The sequence below is a fragment of the Marmota flaviventris genome, chromosome 6 (assembly GCF_047511675.1).
Source record: "Marmota flaviventris isolate mMarFla1 chromosome 6, mMarFla1.hap1, whole genome shotgun sequence".
In the NCBI taxonomy this organism is placed as follows: domain Eukaryota; kingdom Metazoa; phylum Chordata; class Mammalia; order Rodentia; family Sciuridae; genus Marmota; species Marmota flaviventris.
The window spans coordinates 41,879,051-41,904,965 of NC_092503.1; positions in this window are offsets into that span (position 1 = coordinate 41,879,051).

Consider the following 25,915-nt stretch of genomic DNA (forward strand, 5'->3'; position numbering starts at 1 on the left):
GGAAGTCACCATGCTTATTGTCCCTTAGCTTTCATGTGCTGATCATGAAGGAGAAAGCACAGAAGAGTGGTTATATACAAGAATGAAATACAGGCCCGTAATGATGACTTCAATCACTATGCCCTAATTATTAAGTCTTGGGTGACAGTTACTCATAGATTACAAAATTCTGTAAAAACTAAAAATGAACTATCCAGCATTTCATTGCTGTGGGGAAAAAATCATAAATAGTACCAGATTCCACTAACAGGATAGTGGGTGGGGGTGAACAGGGAGACAACAATGCCAACCACACACAGTCATTGTTGAATATTTCCTCCACAAGTTTAAAATGGAACACAACACAGGGGCACTTGAAGGCAAAGAGAAATGGGTGGCCATTGGAGAAAGACACCAACAGTTTCTTGAGCCATCAAATTCAGAGCAATACCCAATTCAGGTAAGAACAAGGTCACTTTATTGTTAGTTTCCAGCTGTTATTTTTCATTTACTAGAAAAGGTTTCTAGAGGTTGGTTTATTTTATTTTATTTTTTTAGCAAATTTCTTGGCTCTGTTCCTTCATTTTAGAATGATTCAAAGCCACATATGGAGGAAAAAAACACTCATAATTAGTGTTGAGCTTCCATTTCTTCTAAAGGTAGGAGGTTCCGTGTTTTTATTAACCAGTAAAGCCTATGAGCTACAGCAGAACAAAGATAACAGCTGGAATTCTTTTAAACAAATGGTTTGATAAACAAACAACAAAGACATTTTCTCTAGTTTTGTGAATTGTTTATATGATTATTAAATTTTTGATGCATCAGTTTTTTGTCATAGAATCCTATCATACTGAAGTATTTATTAATAAAGTCACAAACATTAGAGTTTTTCTTTATCAGCATAAAATTCTGATTTCTTTGGCCCCAGGTAATTTTGATAGAAATAGACTATTACTAAATAGGGCTATGGAATATCAAAAGATTTTCCACATATTATAATAGGTACTAAATAATAACTGAAAACAAGCAAACAAAGAGAGAATAATAAAAATATTATGATAGAATTCTATGACAAAGTATTTGATTTTCATAAAAAGTCACTGTTCTCCTGTTGGAGTCAATGTTAGAGTATTAGAATCAGTGCTTTGTGTGCATAAAATTTTATAGTTCTTAAATTTCACTTAAGATGATTTCATATACTACATAGCTTATGGCATTTCTGGAGGGATGGTTTATGTACATAGCCAAAGGATTATGTTAAGTGTCAAAGTATTCCCTTAAAGGATAAATAATTGAATTTAAGTTCTATAATTTTGATTTCATCCATTTTAATTAGAATCCTGTGGTTTAGTGTAGAAAAAAATGTGAATAAATAAATGGTTTGAGCAAACTTGACATGTTTAAAGAAGTTAACTTATATAGATCAAGTGTTTATATGAAAACTATCAACTTCTGGGTGTATTATGTACCAGGTAATTCATTACTTCCTACTCTCTAAATATTTCACTGTATTCCACAACGTTATACCTGATAAATCTCTCTTTGTCAAAACCTGCCCTAACCTTCAAGGACCATAAATTACAACTCTAGAAACCCTCCAGCAGATTTCACTTCTATCTCTTTGGGTTGACTTGGATCTTATGCTCATACCTAATACAATATATGTGAGAGATTTGCTTCTATCAATTGTAGTTTACCACCTGAGGCTGGAGTTTAAAGCTACCAATCCTCAGAGACAGGTTTACACAGAGGAAAGCAGATGCCTAAACAATAGTAGGGTTTGACTTGAAAGAAAAAACAGGAGGAGAGTGACCTTTAAGAAGAATCCAATGGCATCAACTAAAAAATATCCCTTCACTCTTGTTTGATTTTGTTTCCCTGGCCATAGCTGAGTTTCTCAGGACTTATATGAGCAATTCTCTAGGATCTTTGAGCTCAGAACCACAAAATATAATTGGTATTGAAGATAGTGACCACTGGGGGTGGCAGGTAGGGGTTCACCAGCAAACCAGTGGAGGGGGAGTCTTGGCAACCACCTGTTGCCAACCACAGCAGTCCCTGGGATTCTTGTACAACTCTTCCCTTCCTGTGCTTCAATAATGTGATCCAATAAACACTTCTTTGCTAAAGGTAATCTTCATGAGTCTTATGCTCTTTGGACCAATCAAGTCTTTAGTAGTAAAGTGGCATTTCTGTTAATCTCCTCCGCACCTTTGTGGTAACCACCATCCATTCATCTCTCTTCTCATAAAACAGCATCCTGTGAATGAGGCTGATTTCTTCACTTCACCTCAGCTCCAGAGCTGGGCTCTGATTCTTCTTAGCTGATCAACACATCTCATTCCCTGGCCAGAGTAATTGTTTCAGAGATAAGCCATAATGATTGGTTCAGATGGTTTACACTGAGTCAATGTGACTCACACACACAGGACTTCTTAAGTTTGGGGAGCAGGAAGATTTCTGGTGACCTAACTTAACCTCTGACCAGGACAGCATAAATCCAGCTTCACTGTCTGGGCTTGAATCCTTATTACACTTTCCTGTGCCTCAGTTTCTGCAACTCTAACATGGAGATAATTATACTAGTGTCATCAGATTTTTTTGTAAGTTGAAAATGGATTAATCCATGCGAAACTGTTAGAATAGTGCCTGACACATAGTGCTCAGTAGATGCTACTTATTACTGTTAGTATTCTCTAGATTACTAGTTATTGAATATTTAAATACTTCTTTTTACTTAAACCAATTTATACTAGAATTTCTGTCTCATGTAACAATAACAACAACAACAACAAAATGCTAAAATAGAACACATGGAGAAGATAGGGAATTATGCTTCTTGCTCCCATCTAGAGCTGCATACATTTATGTCCTACATGTCATGCTACCCAAAGGAAGGAAGAGCATGACCAAGTTAGCTAGAGGCAAACATGGTCAGGTGTAATAAATCTCCATGTTCTTCTGCATGGAGCACTGCCCTTTTCACATTTAACAATTCCTGAACAGCGTGCAGCTTGTTGGTCAGTGGCTCTTGGAATTACCTGGAGGCCATGTTAAAATACAAGTTATCAGGTCTCACCCCGCCTGGCTTTTTATCAAATAAGTATGATGGTTAATTTTACATGTCAACTCCAGTGGGCCATGGGCAACCTAGATTAAATATTGTTTCTGGTTATCCATGACATGAGGGTGTTTCTGGATGAGATTAGATTTGAATCCATGGGTCAGTAAGGTAGATGTTCCTTTGCAAAGTCTCTGGGTATCATCAAATCCACTGAGGCCCTGAATAGAACAAACAGCAAATGAAGGAAGAACTGCCCTTTTATTTCTATCTTGCTACTTGACCTGGGACATCCCATCTCACCATCTCCTGTTTTTGGACTTGGATTTATACCATTAGCTCCACTGGTTCTCAGATCTTCAGTCTCACACTGATTGACACCACTGCCTTTCCTGGGTTTCCAGTGCACAGATGGCAGACTGAGAGATTTCTCAGCTTTGGTAATCACATGAGCCAATTCCTCATAACAAAGAGGGGAAGGGGGACAAGAAAGGAATTCAATTAGTTCTGTCTCAGGAGAAACCTGACTAACACAGAAAGTCTGGGGTGGTACCCACAGATCTGCACTTCTAACAAGTTCCCAGGAGATGCTGATGCTGCTGGTCCCTAGACCCCACTGTAAAAGTCACTATTGTAAAACATGGAATCCTAGCTACAGAGTATGTAGGGGTACAAAGATGTCTGTCTCCTCTCGTATTCTTTGTAAACCATAGAGTAGCTTGCTGAGGATGAAAGAATTGATTGATTACCAACAGGTTATTATGTATTAGATGAAGTTTTTTTAAAAAAAATATTTGGTTATATCATCTTTCTGGTTCTTTCTACTCATTAATTTTACCCCAAAGAAAACAATTTTTATAAATCAGTTAGACAAAAGCATCTATTATTATAGTACATTGAGTCATTAAATGTCATAAAAACTACCAAGGTAGAGTAGAAAATGTTGGCTAGAATAAAATATATATTTGGAAGCAAATACCTAGTAACAAAGGGGGAAAAAAAACACTCAATATATTCTTTAAGTATAAGAAAACTATTAATCATATTGAATTGAGGTTTTTTTTTTTTACTTTTGTAATAACTATTTTCTCACCAATTACTGTTATTTTCAAAAGTTATACAAGTTATTGGGACATTTTAAGGTAGTACTAGTGAGAGAAAGCTTATTTTAAAAAAGTCATGAAAGTGAGTATAGCCAATAAATCAGATAAATACATGTAAAGTGTTTAAAATACATCAATTTGAGTTATTTTGTTACTTGAATATCCACATATTTTTAATATTCTCTTTAAGACATGTAAATTAGAAAGCTATTGACCCATTGCAAAATTTTCAAAATAGCCAAAGTTGTCAGTTTGAATAGATCATATTGAATTAATAAATATCTTCTAAGAAACTTCTCCCAAAATATTACGGTAGAAATTATTTTTTTACATATTCATTGCATAATTACTAGAATACAAAGAATCACTAAAACCAAACCAATATCTTTTATCATCTTCTTTATTTATTTGTTTTGGTAATCTAAAGACTCAAAGACTCAGACAAATTCTTTTCAGCTCAGTTTTTCTTTGAAAAAGAAAAGGAAAAAAAAGAAAGAAAAAATATTTCCATGCTAAAACCTCATGGGCCATGTTTTATCCCCACAGAAAATGTTAATGGCTTAGTAAAACTACCCTAAATTTATGGGTTCATTTAAATACAGAATAAGGCTAACTATAGTGGTACAAAAAGCACCACTATGACAAATAATAGAAAATTTATCTTGATATTCTGCCCAATACATATTCACTCGGGTTGAGAAAGGCATAAAAAGCAAAAGCAAACCGGAGGGAAAGAGCTGAATGAATGGGGCCCTAGGAAATGAAGTGTCAGCGGTCCCCATAATTCTGATTGCCGTGCATTGGTTTCTCTGCCTCTACACAGGCAGTAAGAATGTAGAACCTTTTAGAGTTTCTTTTTTTTTTTTCCTTGCTAAAATCTCAATAAGAGTTCAAGCTATATGACAAAGAAATTCAGGGTTTGGGGGAAGTCTGTCTGTTTTAAAGTATTCATTCCATGTATATATTACAAAAAAAATTAAGCTAAATAATGTTCTGAAATAATTACCTAGTTATACATTGTACTGGTGTAAAACCAGTAGTTTTATTATATATCCAAGAAAGAAAGATATTTGAAAATGTAAGTGAAATAAAACTTGCTCTATTTACAATCCCTTCAAAACAATATACCACACAAGAAAGGAAAATGTGAGTTGGAGGGATTGGCAGGGTCTGGAACATAATAGACTTATCTTCAGATTCTTGGACATCATACAAGTGCTTAAGAAGGGCAGAGACATGGTCATACTAAATAGAATGAGTCTGGCCTCAAACTTGCAATCCTCCAACTTCAGCTTCCTGAGTTGCTGGGATTATAGGCATATGCCACCGTACCTCCGTCTTTTAGACTGATTTTGGCTGCCGTTTAGAGAATGGTTTGTAAGAACAATAAGGGTTCCAAAGTCAACAGACCAGCTGAGTGGAAATAGAGAACTGGATTGAGGTATGTTGTAAAGTACTTAGCACAGGTTCTTGTGGGAAATAAACACTAATTAAAATTACTATCACTAATTAAAACTATTAATCAAAATATTCCCAAATATGTTTTATAATTTTCTTCTGAATCATGTCAAATCCAGACAAAATAGGATATTTAAAGCCTTCTATTTTTCAAGTTCACTATTATTGTTATTATTTTTATTCCAGCTCACCAAAACCTTTCTAATCCAAGACTTTTCTATTGAGTAGAGGGGTAAAAAAAAAAGGTTTCAGGTCTCAGGGCATGAATTCTTCACCTTCCAAATGTCAAATCTTCAACTTTTCCCTAAATCCACTCTAATTATTTTTCTCATGAGATATAATTAAGAGGTATTTCTCCTGCTCAAGGCTAGTCATTACCTTAACTCTGGATTCCAGCCCTTCCAGTTCTCCTAAACCCACTTATGTCTCTGCTTGGTTATCATTTCTCTCTCTCCCCCTCTGTGCTATCCTGACCCACTTGTTTTCTTCCTCCCCACACTAATGAGAATTAAACCCAGGCCTTGTGAATGCTATGCAAGCACTCACCACTGAGCTACAACCCCAGCCCTTTTTTCATTTTATTTTTATTTTACGACAGAGTCTCATTAATACCCAGATGACCTGGAATTTGCAATATATCTACCTGACTCAGACTCCCAAGTAGGTGGGATTATAGGCCTGCTCCACTGTACCCCACCTCAAAACCACGTGTTTTGTTTTGTTTTGTTTTTTGTTGTTGTTTTTGGTACTGTGAATTGAACCCATTGGACCTCTGTGACTGAACTACACCCCCAGACCATTTATTTTCAATTTTTCGGCAGGGTATTGCTAAATTGATTAGGCTAACCTGGAACTTACAATCTTCTTTCCTGGGCCTCTTGAGTTATAGGAATTGCAGGCCACCACACCTGGCTTATCCACTTTTTAATCTACACACTCTTTCCCACATTTAAATGTCTTCTGCTTTTCCAAGTTCTAAAAAATCCCAACTCTCCACTCTACTTCACTTCAAAATTTTCTCAAGTTTCCAGGGTTCTAATATTCCTTTTCTTCACTTGTGTTTTCCATTTCCTTTATTTCCCTCATTCCTTCAACCTCACACAAGAGAGGGAGGAAGGGGCCCGAGACAATGTATAACCTTATGGGGACCTGACCCAGTGACCGACTTTCTTCAACTAGTCCCTACCCCCTACAACTTGCACCTTCACCCAAATGTCCATTCAATTACAAACCCATCAGTGGATCAATCCACTGATCTGATCAGAGCCTTCTTCTTGATCACTCACTTTCCAAAAGCCCCACCTCTGAATATGGCTGCCTTGGTGACTAAACCTTCAATACATGAGCCTGGGGGTCATTTTAGACCCAGCCCATAACATTCTTCATTGTTGGCCATTGGTCTCATAGCCCAGCTATTCCCAAGAAATCATCTTCAAGCATTATTTTTCTCAATATGCATGAGAAGTTTAGGATTCATGAACTGGTTTTGATATATATATTTTTTAATTTTTGCATTTTGGTGGCATCTTACCATTTTAAGGATTTAGCTAAAACTACCTTTTTAATTTAATTTTTTTGGTGGCACTAGGGATTGAACCCATGGCCTCCAACATGCTACAAAAGCATTTTACCACAAGTTACACTCCCAGGCTTATAACTTCCATTTTAAATTCCTTTTCCAGAATTATATGTGACTTGGAGCCTGAGATAGTCTATAAGAATAGGAACAATATTTCTGAGAAAAAGGAGAGGGTAATTTCTTGGAATTAAAGGAAAAAAGCATTTCAAGAATAGAAGATGGCTCAACAATGTTGAAGGCTTATTAGAAGGCAAAGAAGAGAAAGACTGAGAATTATCCATTTTCTTTGGAAGCAACAAGGTTGTTGGTGACCTTGAAAAGAATCAGCTCCCTTGGAGCAATGGATGCAGAAATTAAATTGTGTGGAGTTGAAGGAATAAGGGGAAGAAAGAGACATCATTACACCACATATTGCTAGCCAAGGAAACAACTGAACTTCACAAATTTGAACTAGTTTCTACTGAATGTGTCACTTTAACACTATGGTAAAGTTTAAAAAAAAAAAGATAAGTTAAGCCATTGTTAAATCAGAAGACCACTTGTATCATTCTTTAATTATTCTTTTTCTATAGTATTTTTTTAACACATCATGTCCAATATCTTAACTTTTCCTCCCACTATTGTTCCCATCTGTGATATCTCTGCCTCATCGATTCACTCAGGTAGACAATATAAATTCTACTAGGCTTTAAGGCCTATCTTAAATCTTTCTTGCTCTGGGTATTCTCTCTCCTATCTCTGTGCCCCACTGACCACTGCCTTCTCTGAGCTTCTCTCTACTCTGACTTCAACACATTCCACAATTCACGCATTGGCTTAACTTCTCAACAATATTATTAGATCTTTTTGAATTTATGCCAAGTATCATATTATTTTTCATGGTCTATTTCAGATAAAAACCTAACTCACTTCCTCAAATATTATTTTAGAGCCTATTTTAGGTCAGATTCTATGTGTGGAGTGATAAATGCTTATGGATTTAGAAATAGTGTAGCCTGCCTGACATGTTGAATATAGGTGGAATCAGTCAATGATGTTTCAGATGTGCATTTTACTTTATGAGGCACATTTTACTTTGTTCTGAAGGGAGAAAAGGCCAGTAAAGTTGTGCTGGCTTTAAATTCTTCAGGTTTCATTGCCCAGCAGTTTCACAGCTTTAGGACTATGGACTCATTGCTCATCTTACAGATTTTCATTAGAAAATAACGTTCAGTGTTCAGAAAATACCTGAAAAAAATGTTTTCTCTTCTCTTCCTTGAGCCATGTCTTCATGATCTCTTCTCCTATTTTTCTTCTTTATGTTGTCCTTTTTTATAGTTAAGATATTGTTATTTATAACCAAAAACAGATGTTTAAAATAAATAATGTAAATAATAAATTAGAGAAAAACATCACTTAAAGAAAATGTGCCAAAATATTGACAGTGTTTGGGCTTTTTAAAAATTTGTTTTTAATAAATGTTTACTAATAAACATGCAGCATGTGTATGATAAAAACAATATTTGGGGGTTAATTTTGTGAAATGTGTTCTGTCTCTTTCTTTTACAGGACTTTAAACTTCAATGAATCCCAGATGTTTTTCCATCCCCACCTTGACTGGGGTAGAGCTTTAGTGGAAGAGTATAAATGGTTTGGGACTTGGCAAGTATTATTCTAAATCCTGAAGCCCCTAAAATAAAAATGTGCTGTGTTTATTTGCATAAGCATCTCATTCATACGTGTGTGTGTGTGTGTGTGTGTGTGTGTGTGTGTGTGTATGACTAATTTAGGAATTTGGGGAATGGAGAGAAATCTCCCAGGCACCTCTGACCTTTCTGAGGCCTTTTTCAGTCTAGATTTCCTCCAATTTAGTTTTCCAAATCTGTGTATAAATGAGTCAGCTTCTCATTACGATAGCAAAATTCCTAAGGCAGGAAAACTTTATGAAGAAAAGAGGTATATTTAGCTCACAGTCAGGATGATCTAGGGTGTGGGACTGCCATCTGCTCAGTTCAGGTGAAGGCCTCTTAACTGTCAGAGTCCTGGGGTGGCACAGGGCATCATGCAGCAAGACACACAGAGCACATGCACTTAGGTCTATTTAGACTTCATTTCACTCTTTGCCATCACATATGCACATATATATGCCAAAGGGGAACTGGGTAAACATTATTTTATGGAAGGGCTACGGATAACTGTATTCATGGTATTTTAAAAATTTACTCATGAAAATGTTCAATAATGCTTTATCCTTAAATGAACAAAACACTAAGCTAAGTCAAACCGTTTTTTTTTTTTTTGTCTAGAATATTCAAGAGACAACCTGCCTGTGGTGCTGATAACATCAGAGATGAATATTCCAGTTGCTTAAATGAACGCATTTAATAATCTTTTTGGACATCTCCAAAGGCATTTTCATTAGTGAAAATCCGAAACTATTTTATCTGGGTCATCTTTATAGTTATTTATTTTGACTGTGATGCCTTCTGTTGTATTTTCATCGTAATTTAAAAGTTCAAGTAAGTATTAAATCACAAAGCCTTAAGACAATATGAATGATTGATTGCCTGGTACTCCTTTCCAATGTATTATAAACTATTTGAAATGCCTTTTTTTTCCCCACCTGAATCTCAAGTCTTCTTTAAAGAGGCCAAGATAAAGACTGCTCAAAAGAAGAAGAAGAAGGGGGAAAAAAGACATAAAGAGATCTTTTAGGCACAGAAAAAAGTAGGCAGAGAAGAAGAAGAAAACTGGAAGACCACATTTTTAAGGAACTAAGAGTAATGAGATCGATTCCCTAATGGTGGCAACCATAATTAAGTTGTCTAAACCCAAGACCTCCCTCTTCTTTGGTTTAAAAGTTTAGATCCACCCACTCTCATAATTTACTGACCACAAACCAAAGAAAAGGATTCTCTTCCATCCCTAACTAGCCACTCACTCTACCAGGAGAAGAAAAAAGAAACAGAACCAAATTCTAAAGTAGAAATAAGATCTAATGCACTAGATTCTCCAGCTGACTCAAAGTAAAGTCCACAGCTCACCTATAATTGAAAATACAGCCCTTCCTTTTCTATCTCAAGGTTTACCTCCTATCTCCCTAAAGAAAAAAGTATCATTTTCAACATTTTGTATGGGTCACCTAAATCCACAGATCCACCTGACTACAACCCAACCTCAGGGAATCCCCAATTTTTCCTTCTCCCCATGCCTCATATTCTTCTATTTCAATTCTCAGAGCTCCCAGAGCCTGTACCTAACACTCTGCCCAGATCCCCACCACCACCATCTCCGACAGCACCCCATCTCTTGAATTGACTTCCAGAGTTCTTCTAACAAAACTTGTGAAGGCTAATACCACATGTTTGGTCATGTCTCCTACCTCTGAGCTCCCTCCCCTTCCTCTCTCAGTTACCTTTTGTTTTCTTGTTTCGTTTTGTGTGCTACATTTCTATTCCTTTGAAGCTACTATATACTTTTAAAGTTTAGACTGAGAAACCATTTTGTTTTGGAAATCAAGAACGAATCGGGAAGAGATAATCATAATTATATGTGATAATGCAATTCTTCATTCTAGCAGAAATATGTCATGCATATTAATATTACTCTTCAGTTATTTTTATCCCTCTCTAAAAGAGTATATTATAATACTTGTCTTCCTTCTGTCATGAAGTTCTGCCCAAGTATATAATATCTGTAAATAATAAAAATGTCCTGCAGTTAATAGTGGAAAAGTAATAAGTTTAAAACAACTTAGGGTAAAATAACCATAATAAAAACTAGTAAAAGTATTAATGGAATTATTCAGATATTCTTTGAAACATTCAAGAAGTCTTATTTTCATTCATTACAATAAAAGATAATTAGTGCTGGGATATGGTCTATGAAAAGCTGAGTTTTCATCATTTCCTATAATCACCTAAATGATAACAATAGTTTAATATACTAAAATGTTTCACTATTCTACATTAATGAAAATTATGCTTTTTGATATTCATTAACTCAATATTTCACTGTCTTGGGGCTGGGATTATGGCTCAGTGGTAGAGCACTTGCCTAGCTTGTATGAGGCACTGGGTTCGATCCTCACACCACATAAAAATAAATAAATAAAATAAAGGTATGTGTCCATCTACAACTAAAAAAGTAAAAATTTAAAAAAAAAATTTCACTGTCTCTCTTTTGTACTGAGGATTGAATCCAGGGCTGCTCTACCACTAAGCTATATCCCAAGCCCTTTTTTGTTTTTTATTTTGAACTAAGTTACTCAGGCTGGTCTCAAACTTTTTGATCCATCTGCTTCAGTCTCCCAAGTAACTGGGATTATGGATGTATACCACTAAACCAAGCTCTTAACAAATATTTCTCAGGTGCCTATCATATTTGGGGTTACTGAGATAAGTACTAGCCTCGAACCAGAAGCAATCTCTTACTTAGAGTGAAATTTCAGGAAGACAAATAAACCAGCAACTTCAATATAATGTGGTAAATGCTATCATGGTATTAAGACTATGAGTGAGAATAGAATCTATCCAGTTAGAAATCTTAAAGGTTTGGGAAGAGTGTTCAAAAGAAGGTATCAGGTTGAACTCGTACATTGCTGGTGGGACTGCAAATTGGTGCAACCACTCAGGAAAGCGGTATGAAGATTGTTTTGACCATTTGACCTGGTTATACCACTCCTCAGTATATATCCAAAGAAGTTAAAATCTGCCTACTACCGTGATATAGCCAACATCAATGTTTCTAGTAGCTCAATTCACAACAACTAAGCTATAGAACCAATCTAGGTGCCCTTCAACAGATGAATGGATAAAGAAAATGTGGTATGCACACACAATGGAATATTATGTCTCCATGAAAAGGATGAGTTTCTGACATTTGACAGTAAATGTATGGATCTGGAGACTATCATGCTAAATGAAATAACCCAGTCCCCAAAAACAAAAGGTTGAATGTTCTCTCTGAGATGTGGATGTTAACACACAACCAGGGAGTGGGGAGAATAGAAGGTCACAGGATTAGACAAAGAGGAATGAAGGGAAAGGTAGAGGAATAGGAATAGAAAACACAGTGGAATGAATCTGACATAACTTTCCTATGTAAAATACATACATAGACCATAGTGAATCTTAACATCATGTACAACCACAAGACTGGGATCCTAATTAGAGTAAGATAGACTCCATATTTGTGTAAATAGGTCAAATATGCTCTACTGTCATGTGTAACTAAAAAGAACAAATAATTTTTTTTTTCAAAAAAGAAGGTAGCAGATTGATACCAGTAGGCCATAATCTTAGGCTGAGATAATATTTATTTAGCGACAAGAATTGGAAATAATTTTAAATAATGCAATGTTTAAAATGAGAAAAAAAGACAAAAAATAGAGGAAAAAAAAGAGTAAATGTCTTATTTCTTATCTTAAAAATCACCCTCCAAAATCAAAGAACAAGAAACAAAAGAATTAATTGATCTGCAATAAACTAAGATATTTGTAACCCTGTCTATAACCGAATATAAATTTAGAAAGCAAGTTTTTTTGTTTTGTTTTGTTGGTTTTTTTATTTTAATGGAATATGACCTAGCAGAGGACAGTGTTTAAATCCATGTGCTTAGGGAAAAAAAATTCTGATGCAAAATAACCTTGTCTGTGGTTCTGCTACTTTCAAATTTCAGTAATGGAGATATCAGGTATCTCTGAAGGTAGATAAGACAAGGGTTTGAAGGTAGCAGGAATCTTTGTAATGGTTAAAGGAGCACAAATACTCTCAGTTTGCTCCAGCTGTGCTATTAAGTAACTAAACACTCTTGATGCACTGCAAAAATGTATTCCTCCTTTCCACCTCCTGCCAAGAGAATTGAACCTGAATTGTTTCAGAGTTGGAAAACAAGACACAAAACAGTAAAATGTTAGACAATTTCTGGATAGTGATGGTGAGAAAGTGAGAGAATTTAGTAAAACCACACATACTAAAAACTGTGAGCTAGCTCCTGGACCTCCCAGTCTCAAAATGCCAGTTGTCAGACTTACAACTTCAAAGCAGGAGTCTGAGGTTCACCTCTGGGAACACTAAAAAGCCATATGGATCCTCCATTCCAATGGCCAGAGTGTCCCAAGAGCTTCAAAGTTGTTTCTTTATTGGTGTTGCCTTTTTGAATATGTTATGGATCATCAGAGAGCATTGAGAGACAGGCTGAAACACAAAGATGATGACAAAAAAAAAAAAAAACTATAAAATGTTCTTCAGAAAGAGCTAAGCTGATTGGGGGAAAAAGAAATAGTGAAGGAACTTTGATTCACATGCTTGAAATAAGATAATTTTATTTTTGTGAAACAAGATTAAGATTAAATAAGAATAATCAAACCAGGAGCTGTGGCACACACCTATCATCTTAGAGGCTTGGCATGCTGAAGTAGGAGGATCGAAAGTTCAAGGTCAGCTGGGGCAACTTAGCAGAGACCCTGTCTCAAAAATAAAAAATAAGAAAAAAGGCTGGGGACATGGCTTAGTGGTAGAGTGTCCCTGGGTTCAATCCACAGTATTAATTAATTAATTAGTTAGTTAATTAAAGTGAACCCAGAAAATGCTTTACTAAATAATTTTATGTAGATTCCAGAGTATAATTCTAAAAATTAAGCAGGGTAGTAGCTGGTGCACTCATATAATCCCAGTTGACTCAGGAGGCTGAGGACCACAAGTTCCATGTTAGCCTGGGCAATTTAGTGAGACCCTCTCTCAAAATAAATGAAAAAGAACTGAGTTTAAACCTCTGGATTTAATCCCCAGATTCCTAGTACCAAAGAAAGAAAGAAAGAAAGGGGGGGTGGGGAGGGAGGGAAGGAGGGAGGAAGGATTACATTGATTAAAATTTAAATTTCTAAATATAATAAAACATTTTAAGGGTATTTAATATAGTTTGACCATATAGATACACACAGAAAGTAAAAAAAAAAAAAAAAAAAACAGTTAAAACTCTTACTGTATCAGTTTCCTGGTTGGGCTGGCCTTTCAACCAGTACATCCTCTGTTAGTGAATCACCAGTGATTGTGTAAACACGTTCCTCTTCAAGTTTCCAACCCCAACACAAATTGTTTAGAAAGTTCTATCTGGTAAATGTTGACAGAAATCTTAGGATATTTCCATAAGAAATTTATAAGTAGTGTGAGGAAACAAAAAATGTATCTTTCTTCTGAGATTATTACTCAACCTGTCTTTCTGAGTTTATCTGCCAACGATGTGCCTTGGGAATGATGGCTTCTCTGTTTAAAGGCATTCCTTCTCTGCCAAAAGAGCCCCCACTCTACCTGCAAAAGAACATTCCATACACTTTCTATTGATTTCCATCTAGTTCATGTCACATTTAAAAGCCAGTATGTGCCATAAATCCCAGTAAATCAGTTATAAATATTGCTTCCTTTCATCTCTGTAATCTTATGAGATAAATATCATATTGAAAGCTAGGCTCAGAGAGTTTACTTGACCATCCATGGGCACACCATGGGCTTGGAACTAACGCATCCTGGAACATCTACCTCTTGCTCAAAAGAAAGTAGATCCCCCCAACCCCCGCAATCAGTATTTAATGCTATACAATTTCCAAATATTTGTTGAGTAACCTAGATCTTTACTGTCAACAGAGATTAAGTGTTCTGTTTACTTTGAATTATTAAACCTAATTTGATACATTTAGTCTGTTTATGTCTCTCTATACCAACACAAGCAAATCTAAAGATGCAGAAACATGTCTAAAGGAATTTCCAACTTCTAAAAGATTCAAAACTAAAGCTTCTACATGTGGAAGTATCTGAAGGAATGTACACTGTTGTCTGTAATTTACTCTGAAATACATCAAAAATTAAGATGGATTGGTGGATGAACAGAAGAATAAATGGCTAGCACATAATAAAGCATTGTAGAATATATAGGTGTTCACTGTAAAATTATTTCAATTCTTCTACTTGTTTAAAAACATAATAAAATAATAAAAAATTAAGGAATATAGACTACATTGACTAGTAAAAATATAATAAGAACCACAAATTCAAACTACATATATAATTTTAAAAGTTTTGATAGTCACATTAAAAAGAAAAAATGGTAAAAATTATAATATATTTAAGCAAACATAATAAAATGTCATTTTCTATATGGAATCAGTGAAAGAAAAAACATTTTTTTCAGCCAGTCTTCAAAAGGTAGTGTGTGTTTTCTACTTACACACATCTCAATTTGGACTATCCACATTTCATGTACTAAATAGCTACATGTGACCATCGACTATTTTACTAGCAGTGTGTGTCTCCATAAAAATATACTGGCTATCATGTGCATAAATTTATTTTAAGCAGCTGCATAAAGCAAATACAGTAAAAGAAAGAAAAATAATTTTATGAGAGAATCATAATGTAATAGATTGCCATAATTTTCCGGTAAACCTCCCAAACCAAAAAAAAAAAAAAGAAAGAAAGAAAAAAAATCACATAAAAGTTTTATATATTTAAAGTATGTATTATATTAAGGTTCTGCTTATTTTTGGAAGGAGTAAATAAATCACTTGACAGGTGAATATGGAACAAGGATCTATAAACGACATTTTTAAAAAGCTACTAACTCTTGCTCCCCCTACTCTTCTTTATTTTTCCATAGTTACAGACAAAATACAACATACATTTAGGGGGAAAAAAGAATTAGTTTCCAAGCATAAGATATATTTCACTAGGTTTGCAGAATTTTCCCATCATTTTCCTCATTTTTCTCTCTTCATTACTTACTGTGATAACACACTTCTAATTAAGATTATTGTGGTACATCCTGTAAATAAATATAGAAAGACAACATCAAATGTAGGTGACACAACATCTCTTTTGGAATTTCTGAGATTAGAAATCACTGGCTGGGTACAGGGTGCATGCCTATAACTCCAGTGGTTCTGGAGGCTGAGGCAGGAGGATCATGAGTTCAAAAGCAACTTCAGCAATTTATCAACGCCTTAAGCCTAGATACATCTTGCTAGACAGCAAGATGCTGTCTCTAAATAAAATATTAAAAAGGGCTGGCAATATGGCTCAGAGGTAAAGGGCTCCTAGATTCAGTCCCTGGTACAAAAAGTAAATAATAAAAAAGAAATCACTGGCTTATCTTTCCAAGAGGAGGAAACTATTATCTAAAAGATTAAAAGTTTTCATAAAAATTCTCTTCTCTAGCACATGTAATGGTATAATGTTAGTTTTAGGGGTTTTGCCTATAATTTCTTAGTGATTAAAGCAAATATAATGAGTTCCCAAATTTTTCACCAAAGGAAAAGATGAAAATCAAATACATTAGATTAATCTGATATATTAAGTTTAATATAGTATCCTGTTCAGGAATAAAGTGCAGTCCTATTAAACCTGAAACTATGGGCAGCCTGTAGCCAATGGATGCTAGAGGACAAAGGCCCTGCCCCTTTTGTCTTAATTCATGACAACCCTGAAGGGCCATCTCAGCTCCACAGCTTCCAAAATCATCACCTCTAGCTTTTGTTGCAACTGGCACAGGGTTCAACCTCTCCCTCTTTTTAAAACTTGCTTCCTTCACTCTCTTACAGGTATTTTTCGTGAGTATTTTCCAGTGAACTTACTAAATACAAATAAATCTTCATCTCACAGTTTATGTCCAGGGAACCTTCCCCAAGAAAACCATAGCAGACTTTTTTTTTTTTTTTTATCTTCCTGAGCACATGGAAGAATTAGTCCAACAGCTCTAACTCTAGTGCCCTTAGAGTTAGAGCTGTTGGACTAAGCTGGGCTATAATCTTGAGTGATGTGTATCATTCCCAGTCCTAGACATTGAATTGTGGATGTAAATTCTTCACTAATTTTGCCCTTTTTCAGGTACCTGAGATCTCACCTATTGCAGACATAGCTATGTCTGTTGATTTGAATAAGCTTCAGTACTTACGTCTAAAATCTAAGACCAATGGGATAATATTCAATGTGATTAAATCACCAAGGTTTTGCCTTCCTGAGGTTGGTGAGCTCTTAACAAGGGGCTCAAGGGAAGTAGATAGGCTGTTATTGTCCTTCCCCTGACCCGCCCCCCCCCCCCCCCCCCGCTTTTTGTAGTTGTAGATGAACAGAATGCCTTTAATTTTATTTGTTTATTTTTATGTGGTACTAAGGATCAAATCCAGTGCCTCACACATGCTAGGCAAGTGCTCTACCACTGAGCTACAGCCCCAGCCCTGTCCTTCCCCTTTTACTTCATGTGAAGATGCAGTAAGAAGGCTCTCACCAAACACCAATGCCTATACTGATCTTGGCTGCCCATCCTCCAGAATTGTAAGAAATAAATCATTTTTCATTATAAATTATCCAGTCTTGTATATTTAATTAGCAACACAAATGGACTAAAGTAGAGTGTGATGTCTTATGGACTGGGATGTCTAGTCCCTGAATGACCACATAGAGCAGAGCCTCCCTATCCCTGCCTCCTATTGACCTAGACTGGATCTGCAGTAGGGAAAGACAAACAAACTTTTAGGTTAAACCACTAATGAACTGCTCCTTCTTTTTTTTTTTTCCCCCTGTCTTTTGTGGTGCTAGGGATTAAACCCAGGACTTTTAATACTAGGTAAGCCCCTTACCACTGAGCTAAATCCCTATCCCTGAGATTAACTAGTTATTGCTATTAGCCTCTCCTAGCTAATACAATGCCTATAAGCATACTCATCTCTTTGAATAATATATTTTCTTGATAATGGATGAAAAGCAATGCTTTTGGGAGTTTCATTATACCATACTAATTGAACCCAGAAATTCCATGATTTTTATTTTGATGACTAAATAAACAAAATTTCCCTCCTTTTATTTCCCCTCTTACTTTTGGATTCCCAAATGTTATTGTGGAAAAAGTTTAGAGATTTGACTTTGACAATTCCAGATTTTATATCCATTAGTTAAAAAAAATGTGGATATAATACAACGTTAGAAAGTTATTATGAGAATGAAATGGGATAATATTTTTGGAAACCCCTGGCATATTATAGATAGTCAATGTTAGTTTTCTTTCCACCTTTCTATCTTAAAACAAGAATTTCAGATAAATATAGCATCACTTTAGTTTTAAACCATTTGATTGGGTGTTTCCACATGGACAATCTCAAGAGAGAGATCCTTTGAAATTCAAAGTAAATAAAGCAATTAGACCTGGGCATCAAGAGCATGGTTTATATCACAAGTGAATCAACAATGTCTACAAGGTTCAGCTATTTATAAATAGGAGTTCAGACTGAGGTTTGTGGGGAAAAAAATCATTCGCAATTTTAAACTATTTTCTTCTTTTCTTTCCCCTATTATAGAGTAATAACTCAGGTCATTTATCTCTTCCCGTGTTGCAAACTATGTCTTCATTAGAACAATATATTGATGATTTACAAGAAATACAGACCATTTAAGATGATTTACAAGAAATACAGCCATAGAGGAGTATGCTAAATTTTACCATGTCAGGTTTTATAAAAGGGTAACAATCCTTTATTGTTATGTGCTAAAATAGCTACAGATAAAATAATAGAATGTCAAGGATTTCTTTTAAAATAATGTATTGGAAAGAAGTGGGTAGGGCATAAATGAAACAAGATTATAATCAAGCAATGTTAGTAAAACTAAAATAAGGAAGTAGAATCCACTTAACTGTTATATCTACTTTATAACATTTATTTACATACGTGTATTTTTGAAATTGCTCATGATAAAATACCTTTAAAAATTAAAGAATGATTTCTGAAATAAAACCACATAATGGATTTATTTAATAAATATCTCAGTTCTGTCTTAGTCTAAAGCAGGTAAAAGAAAATGAATGAAATTAGAAAAAACATATCTGTGTCCCATCCAGTTGGTTGGGCATGGTTAGGGCTGAAGGATAGGGATTATTGGACAGGAAAATACATGCCCATTGCAAGAGGCAGAAGTAACTCAGCACAATGGTGTGGAAATTCTGTATGACAACGTGGTCGGTAATCCTGCATCCTTTAATGTTATCAAAAAAGATAAATCAAGGTAAGTAAACAAAATAACTCATGAAAAATGTTGATAATTAAAGCATATGTCTTTTAAATGACTCTTTGGGTAAGTTCTATATAGACCAAACCAAACATGACACCTGGCCACCTCTGGTTTACAATGAACCATCTTGGCACCTTAACAACTGTCACCACCCACAGGGAAGTAACAGATGGTGAAACACCCCAGCACCTAAGTCTCACAGGACAACTGCAGCAGCCCTTGATTTTGTTTACTTGCCTTACTCCACTGCCTTATGTCCACTTTTGCTTTCTGTGCCCAGTCTCTCTGCTTAACCCTTTGGCTGGAATGACTGCTTGGACTTTCATCTACATTTTCTCTACTGAATACTATATGTCAGATCTTTAAAGACCCAGGGCCCTGTCCAGCCCCATTCTCAGCAAAAATCTCCACAAACTCCCAAGTTTTGGAGATTTCAAAAATGCTGTTCAGTTTTGCAAGTACCCTGCTTTTCTATAAGGCCTATTTGATAAGAAGTTTGTTTGTAGTTATGTTAAATATTAATTTATATGACTTTACTAAATATAAAACACAAGCCAGAGTTGGACATGGTGGCACACGCCAGAAATCGCAGCAACTCAGGAGGCTGAGCCAGGTGGATTGCAAATTAGAAGCCATCCTCAGCAATTTCGCAAAGCCCTAAGTAATTTGGAGAGAGACTTTTCTCAAAAAAAAAAAAAAAGGGAGATAGAGAGAAAGGGCTGGTGATATAGCTCAGTGGTAAATACCCCTGGGTTAAATCCCCAGTAACAAACAAACACAAGCCAGATGTGGTGCCTATAATCCCAACTATTCAAGAGGCTGAGACAGGAGAATCATCAGTTTAAGCAACCTTGAAAAGCCCTGTGTTCCCAGTACTTCCAAAAGAAAAAAAAATTATATATATATATATATATATATATATATATATATATATATATATATATATAATTTGTTCATGACAAATGCCAAGTTGGAAAATCACTATCTTGATGAGTATAAACATGTCTAACATTTGACCATCAAACTGACCTAGCCATTTCCTCTGTGCCTTCATGCATGTATAATATATAGTAAACTTTCACATATCATTTTAAAGGTAACTCCAACTTGCTTGCTGTTCTTGAGACTGGACATAGTCATATAAATGTTGATTTTAGTTAGGTTTAATTTGTATGAATGTTACTCTTTGTAAAAAGAACTTAGCATACAGATGTTAAATGCTTAAAATACTAGAGACAGCCAGGTGTGGTGGCACACACTTGTAATTCCAGTGTTTCTGGAGTCTGAGGCAGACAGATTCCAAGTTCAAGGTCAACCTCAGCAATTTAGCAAGACCCTGTGTCAACATAAAAAAAAAAAAAAAATTAAAAGACCCCGGATGTGGTACAGTGGCAAAGTGCACCTGGGTTCAATTTTCAGTACTAAACAGAATAAAATAAAAATCACTGTGTGAGTCTATTTCCTTTAACTTTTACATCCTCTTTTCTCTAAACAAATATACCACAATTGCCTACTTCTATAAAATATTTGCTACAATGAACATCATTCCTGGTTCTTCTGCATGTGCATCTCTCCTGCAATGTGCCCTTGGCAGGGTTAATGTCAATGAGTTTGTACAACAAGCTTACTCTGACATTCAAAACTTCCTCCCAGAGCCAGGTATAGTGGGTCACAACCATAATCCCAGGGACTTGAAAGGCTAAGGCAGGAGGCTACAAATTTGAGGCTACCTGGGCAACTTAGACTCTGTTTCAAAGTAAAAAATAAAAGGGGCTGGGAATGTAGCTTAGTAGTAAAGCACACTGAGGTTCAATCCCCAGTACCAGGAAAAAACAACAACAACAACATGAAAACCTCCCCAGAAGTCTTTCCTAGTCAACATCAGTCTTTATTCTTAGCTTGCAATCTTTAATCTGTTGATCTGCAAGTATCTCAGAGAAAAGATAACACATTATAGAGAAATTCGAGTCTTGACATGTTGCAAATTTTCATGTATGTTCTAAGCCAAAAAAATGAGATTTCAATATCAAGAGTGTGTCAAAATGTATCATCTACACTAAAGACAGAGGAGGGAAAAGAATTAGAAAAGCCATAAGCAAAGGCTTCTAAAATTTCATAGATGTCATAAACCCTCCCCAAAGTAATATAATGATACTCATACACTAAGCGTAAATACAAGATGAAGTTTCTGCAAAAATGTTGAGTGCTGAAACTTAAGAGGAAACTCAGAGAAAATGAGAGTGTATTTGGCATCTCGGTGACATAAATGTGTGTTGGCCTGGACTGCAGGAGAGCTGTCTGGAAAACTTGATAGCATGGGCCTGAGGATTTCAGAGGAATGCCCGGAGGCAGAGAAGAGCACTGTGAAATGCAGGATTCAGCAGGGGCATTAGAGGTCTGTGTATGAAATTTTCTACAAACGAGAGGCGGCGCTTGCTCAAAGAGTGTGTGGAGATGGTGCCCTTAAACAATTTAATCTCCAGTTCAGAAACCTAATTTTCAGTTCAGAACTGCCAGGAAGACAGAGATTAAAAGAAAAACAGGAAGTCAAGATAATTTCTAAATAAGCAAGTTGGGGGACAAGGAGACTCAGGTAAGAACCTGTTGGACCAGGGTATCACCAGGTTTCCATTTAGAAACTAGTAAGGGCCTACTGGGGTCCTTGGGTGGTGATAATAACATAAATCTTCTCTTTATCATTTACTGGATATTAGATATTTTCTTGATTCTGGGTATGGGGCTGGGCTTTGACAGATTTAGGGATTCTATTAACTCTTCAGACTATTTATAAGAAGGACACATGGGAAGCATGAGATTGGAGTAATGTAGTTAACATCGGCTAATGCAAAAGAACTGAATGTCTAATCAAAGAGGTTTCAATCTTCAGTGCCGAACATATCCGCTTCTGACTGAGACCTCTGTTGCTGAGACAAAACAGAAAATAACCATCACCTTTAATTTACACAAGCTTAAACATAAATAAGGATCTGAGTCTTTAGTTTCTCCCTGTAAATATAATAACAGAAGGAGGAGTTTTATTCAAATTTAAAGCAGATTTATAGTGCTAACCTTGTCTTTCGTTAATTGTTTTCTTCCCTTTAGGTTCATCACCTTAGTCTCAGATAAATTATATTGGATAAATTATTTCATTTTGCTTGGCAAATTTTAAGAAAGAAAATAAAATAAATAGTGAATTCTTGAGCCTAGGGTAAGTTTTCTCAACATCAGCACTACTGACAGTTTGAACAGATAATTCTAGGGTAAGGGAATGAATGTCCTGTTCACTGTACCAAGCTGGGCAGTAATTCGGACTTCTATTCACTAGGTACCAGCAGCACAGCCCCTTCCCCATTTGTTACAATGAAAAATGTCTCTAACATTGTCAAATATTCCCTAAGGGAACAAAATCCCCCCCTAGCCCCACCACCACCTAGCCCCCCCCTCACCTCTCCACCCCCTGTAGAAAGCTCTGATCTAGAGTATAGCCTGGCCCTTCAATGCATGTAATTAATACCAGGCAGATTCTGACTAATGTTTACATTTTTTTTTTTAAATAGCAAAAGTTGAACCACTTAGGAATATATGCTGTGGTATTTTCTAGAGGAGCAGCTTCAAGAAGATGGGAGCAAGATTGCCCTGAATATTTCTTGTCTCTTCCCCTGGGGGAGATCACCATATGCATAGTTAACCACTGCATGAGTGTTAACCCTAACACATTAAGGAAATAAAGTCAAGAACAATTTCCTCTTTCCCTTATACTTCTGCACAGGCCTGTTGAATAAGAATCAAGGAAAAATTATTGATTTATCTCATTGGAGAAATCCAGACCAAGAAGCTCTGTTCCACTGGCCATGGTGGCCCATGCCTGTTATCCCAGAAGCTCAGGAGGCTGACAGAGGAGGATCACGAGTTCAAAGCCAGCCTCAGCAACTTAGCAAGACTCTGTCTTAAAATAAAAAGTAAAAAAGGGCTGGGTATGTGGCTCAGTAGTTAAGTGTCCCTAGGTTAAATCCCTGGTACCAAAAAAAAAAAAAAAGAAGAAGAAGAAAAAAAAAAAAGTAGCAGCAGCAGCTGCCTTCCATCTCTATTATCTGATTACAAATCTAAAAACTGATGGGTGGGTGGGATCTATCTCATTAAGGAATTTGGATATCTGACCTCCAGCCTTGGGATTGGTTATTTGAAGGTCTTAGTTGCCAAGGCAAAAATCCTCTTAATGAGGAAGGTAATCATGTCTTGTTTAATTAGAAGCAGAGACGATACTAACTCTACCACCAAACGAAGAGGCAGAAATCAGTTGGAGAGATTGATTCCTATTACCCTGGACTTTAGGGTGATAATTCTCCTACTCTTTCCCTAATTTGAAGAAAAGTGCTTGACCCTCCATAATTATAGCTTTTGACTCTACTATGGCTGCAGTAATACTATCTCATCCCCCCACCATTTCAATTTCAGCTTCCCACAACTCCTATTCCCTTCCTCTGCTCTAAAGAGTAAAAGGTAAAGCTGTGTAATGCACTGCAAGAACCTAATAGTTATATCTATTTGCCCTGTGATCTCTCTAACCTCATTCACCAACCTCCCATAAAATTTACTCCATTCCACCTATATAGACCTCCTTAGTGTCCTAGAATGCAAAGAAAGCACAGTCTTCAAGGCAATAGTACTTGTTCTTACCTCTACCTGAAATTCTTGTCCCTGATGATGGGATTTGCATCCATATAATCCAGTTGAGAAGGAGGCATTAAGAAGGCAGAACAGATGAAGAAAAGATTCTGCACATGATGATAATTATGGAGTCTGCGGGTGAGTGTATATGGGTTTGATGTTTAATGTTCTCTAATATGTTTGGAATTTTCCACAATGAGAAGTTTAAAAGAAAAATCAATAGCTCAAGACCCAGGGAATGTGCATTTTCAGCAGACCCGTGATGTGATCTTTGTGTACTAGCTTATTTGGAAACCCTTCTTCCAGAGCCTGTGAATCTCCTTGTTGTTGGGAAGAGCATGAGGTTTCCACATAGCTTTGGTTGGGCAGTGTTTGCTCACTTCTCCTTATAATCTTCTACATAACAACGTCTCATCACAAGTCCCTGCCACATTCCTAGAATCTTTTCCTTTCTGATTTTCCCTTTGGGTTTTTTGTTGCTTGTTTGGTGCTGAGGATTGAACCCATTCCCTCTTGGCTTTGGCTGCATGCAATGTGGGAGCACTTTATGCTCTTTAACAAGCCTAATAGTTTTTCTCAAACCCCTTTGTGGGGGCATCTTCAAGGAGATGGGCTGACATTCTGCTCTCATAATTTCAGAGTGCTGTGGGCAACAAGATAAACATGGAACATACTCTTCAGGTTACTGGGAACAGTTCCCTCTGTGTTTGTATACAGTTCTGAACTTACAGACAATCTATGGCTTTTGAGCCTCTTCCTGGAAGTTATCCTATTAAATTGTCACAACGCAAAGCCCATTTGCCCTGAAAATTTTCTCTTGAACTCGCTGACATTCAAGAATTAGAGACTTCTGGGAAGCAAGAGGACTACTATTGGCCTGTTGCTCATAGCAAACGGCTGCTGGTCTACTAAGGTGTTGATAGTGAAAAACAATTTGTATCATCTAAGTGTCGCCAGGCCGCCTCAGCAAACACCATAAACACACAGACGCTCTGGAGCCAAATATTCCAAACACTGGCACCTCTCCTTGCCTGCTGTTCCCACGTGGGCTCCTTTTTTTTATTTTTGGGTGTTTTTTTTTTTAAGTAATGGCACAATGTGCAGTGACATTAAAAGTAGTAGGCTGGGAATGGAAGGCAGCTCTACTAATACTCATCTGGAAAATGTTGATAAATTATTTTTAAAGCTCAATTCCTCCATCTATAATATTGGGGGGGGGGGTGCATATCAGCCTTGCCACTCCCAGTGTGTCCCACCATCCAGCAGCCTGGCATCCCTCCTGAGCCAGTGAGACATGCAGAATCAAGCCCTGAAACAGAATCAGCATTTTAAACAGATCTCCGGGTGATTCGTATGCACAACAATTTTCTATTACTGCTGTGCAAATCGCCACAAATTTAGGGACTGAAAGCAACATTTATTTATTGTGCCACATTTCTATAGGCCTGCAGGCCCACCGCGTTCTCACTGGGTTAAAGAGGAGGGAACAAGGCTGAATTTCTATACGGGCACTCCTGGGGAGATTCTGTTTCCTTGTGTTCTCTGACTTCTAAAAGCTTCCCTTGGGGCATGGCTCCCTTCCTCCATCTTCAAAGCCAGCCATGCCTCCACTCTCTGATCATTCTTCCATACTCACATCTTCTTCTGACCTTGACCTCAGAAAGGAAAGGTTCTCTGCTTTTGAGGATCAAAATGTTTAGGTCAGGCCCACTCAGATTATTTAGGAGAATCTTACCAGTTCAAAAATCCTTATCTAATTCTGACAGTCCTTTTTTCCAATGGAAGTAACATATGCACAGGTTCTGGGGATTGGGATGTGGACATCTTTGGGGTCCATCACTCTGCCTGCCTCAGTCAATGAAGATGGAGAGGTCCCAGTCCCACAGCATTCTTTTATCTGTTGTCAGCTTGCATTCTTCCTGTTATGGGTTCAACTGTGTGCCCTGGCAAAATTAGTGTCAAAGTCTTAACCCCTAGTACTTCAGAATGTGACTATATTGCGAGATAGGGCCTTTAAAGAGGTAATTAAGATAAA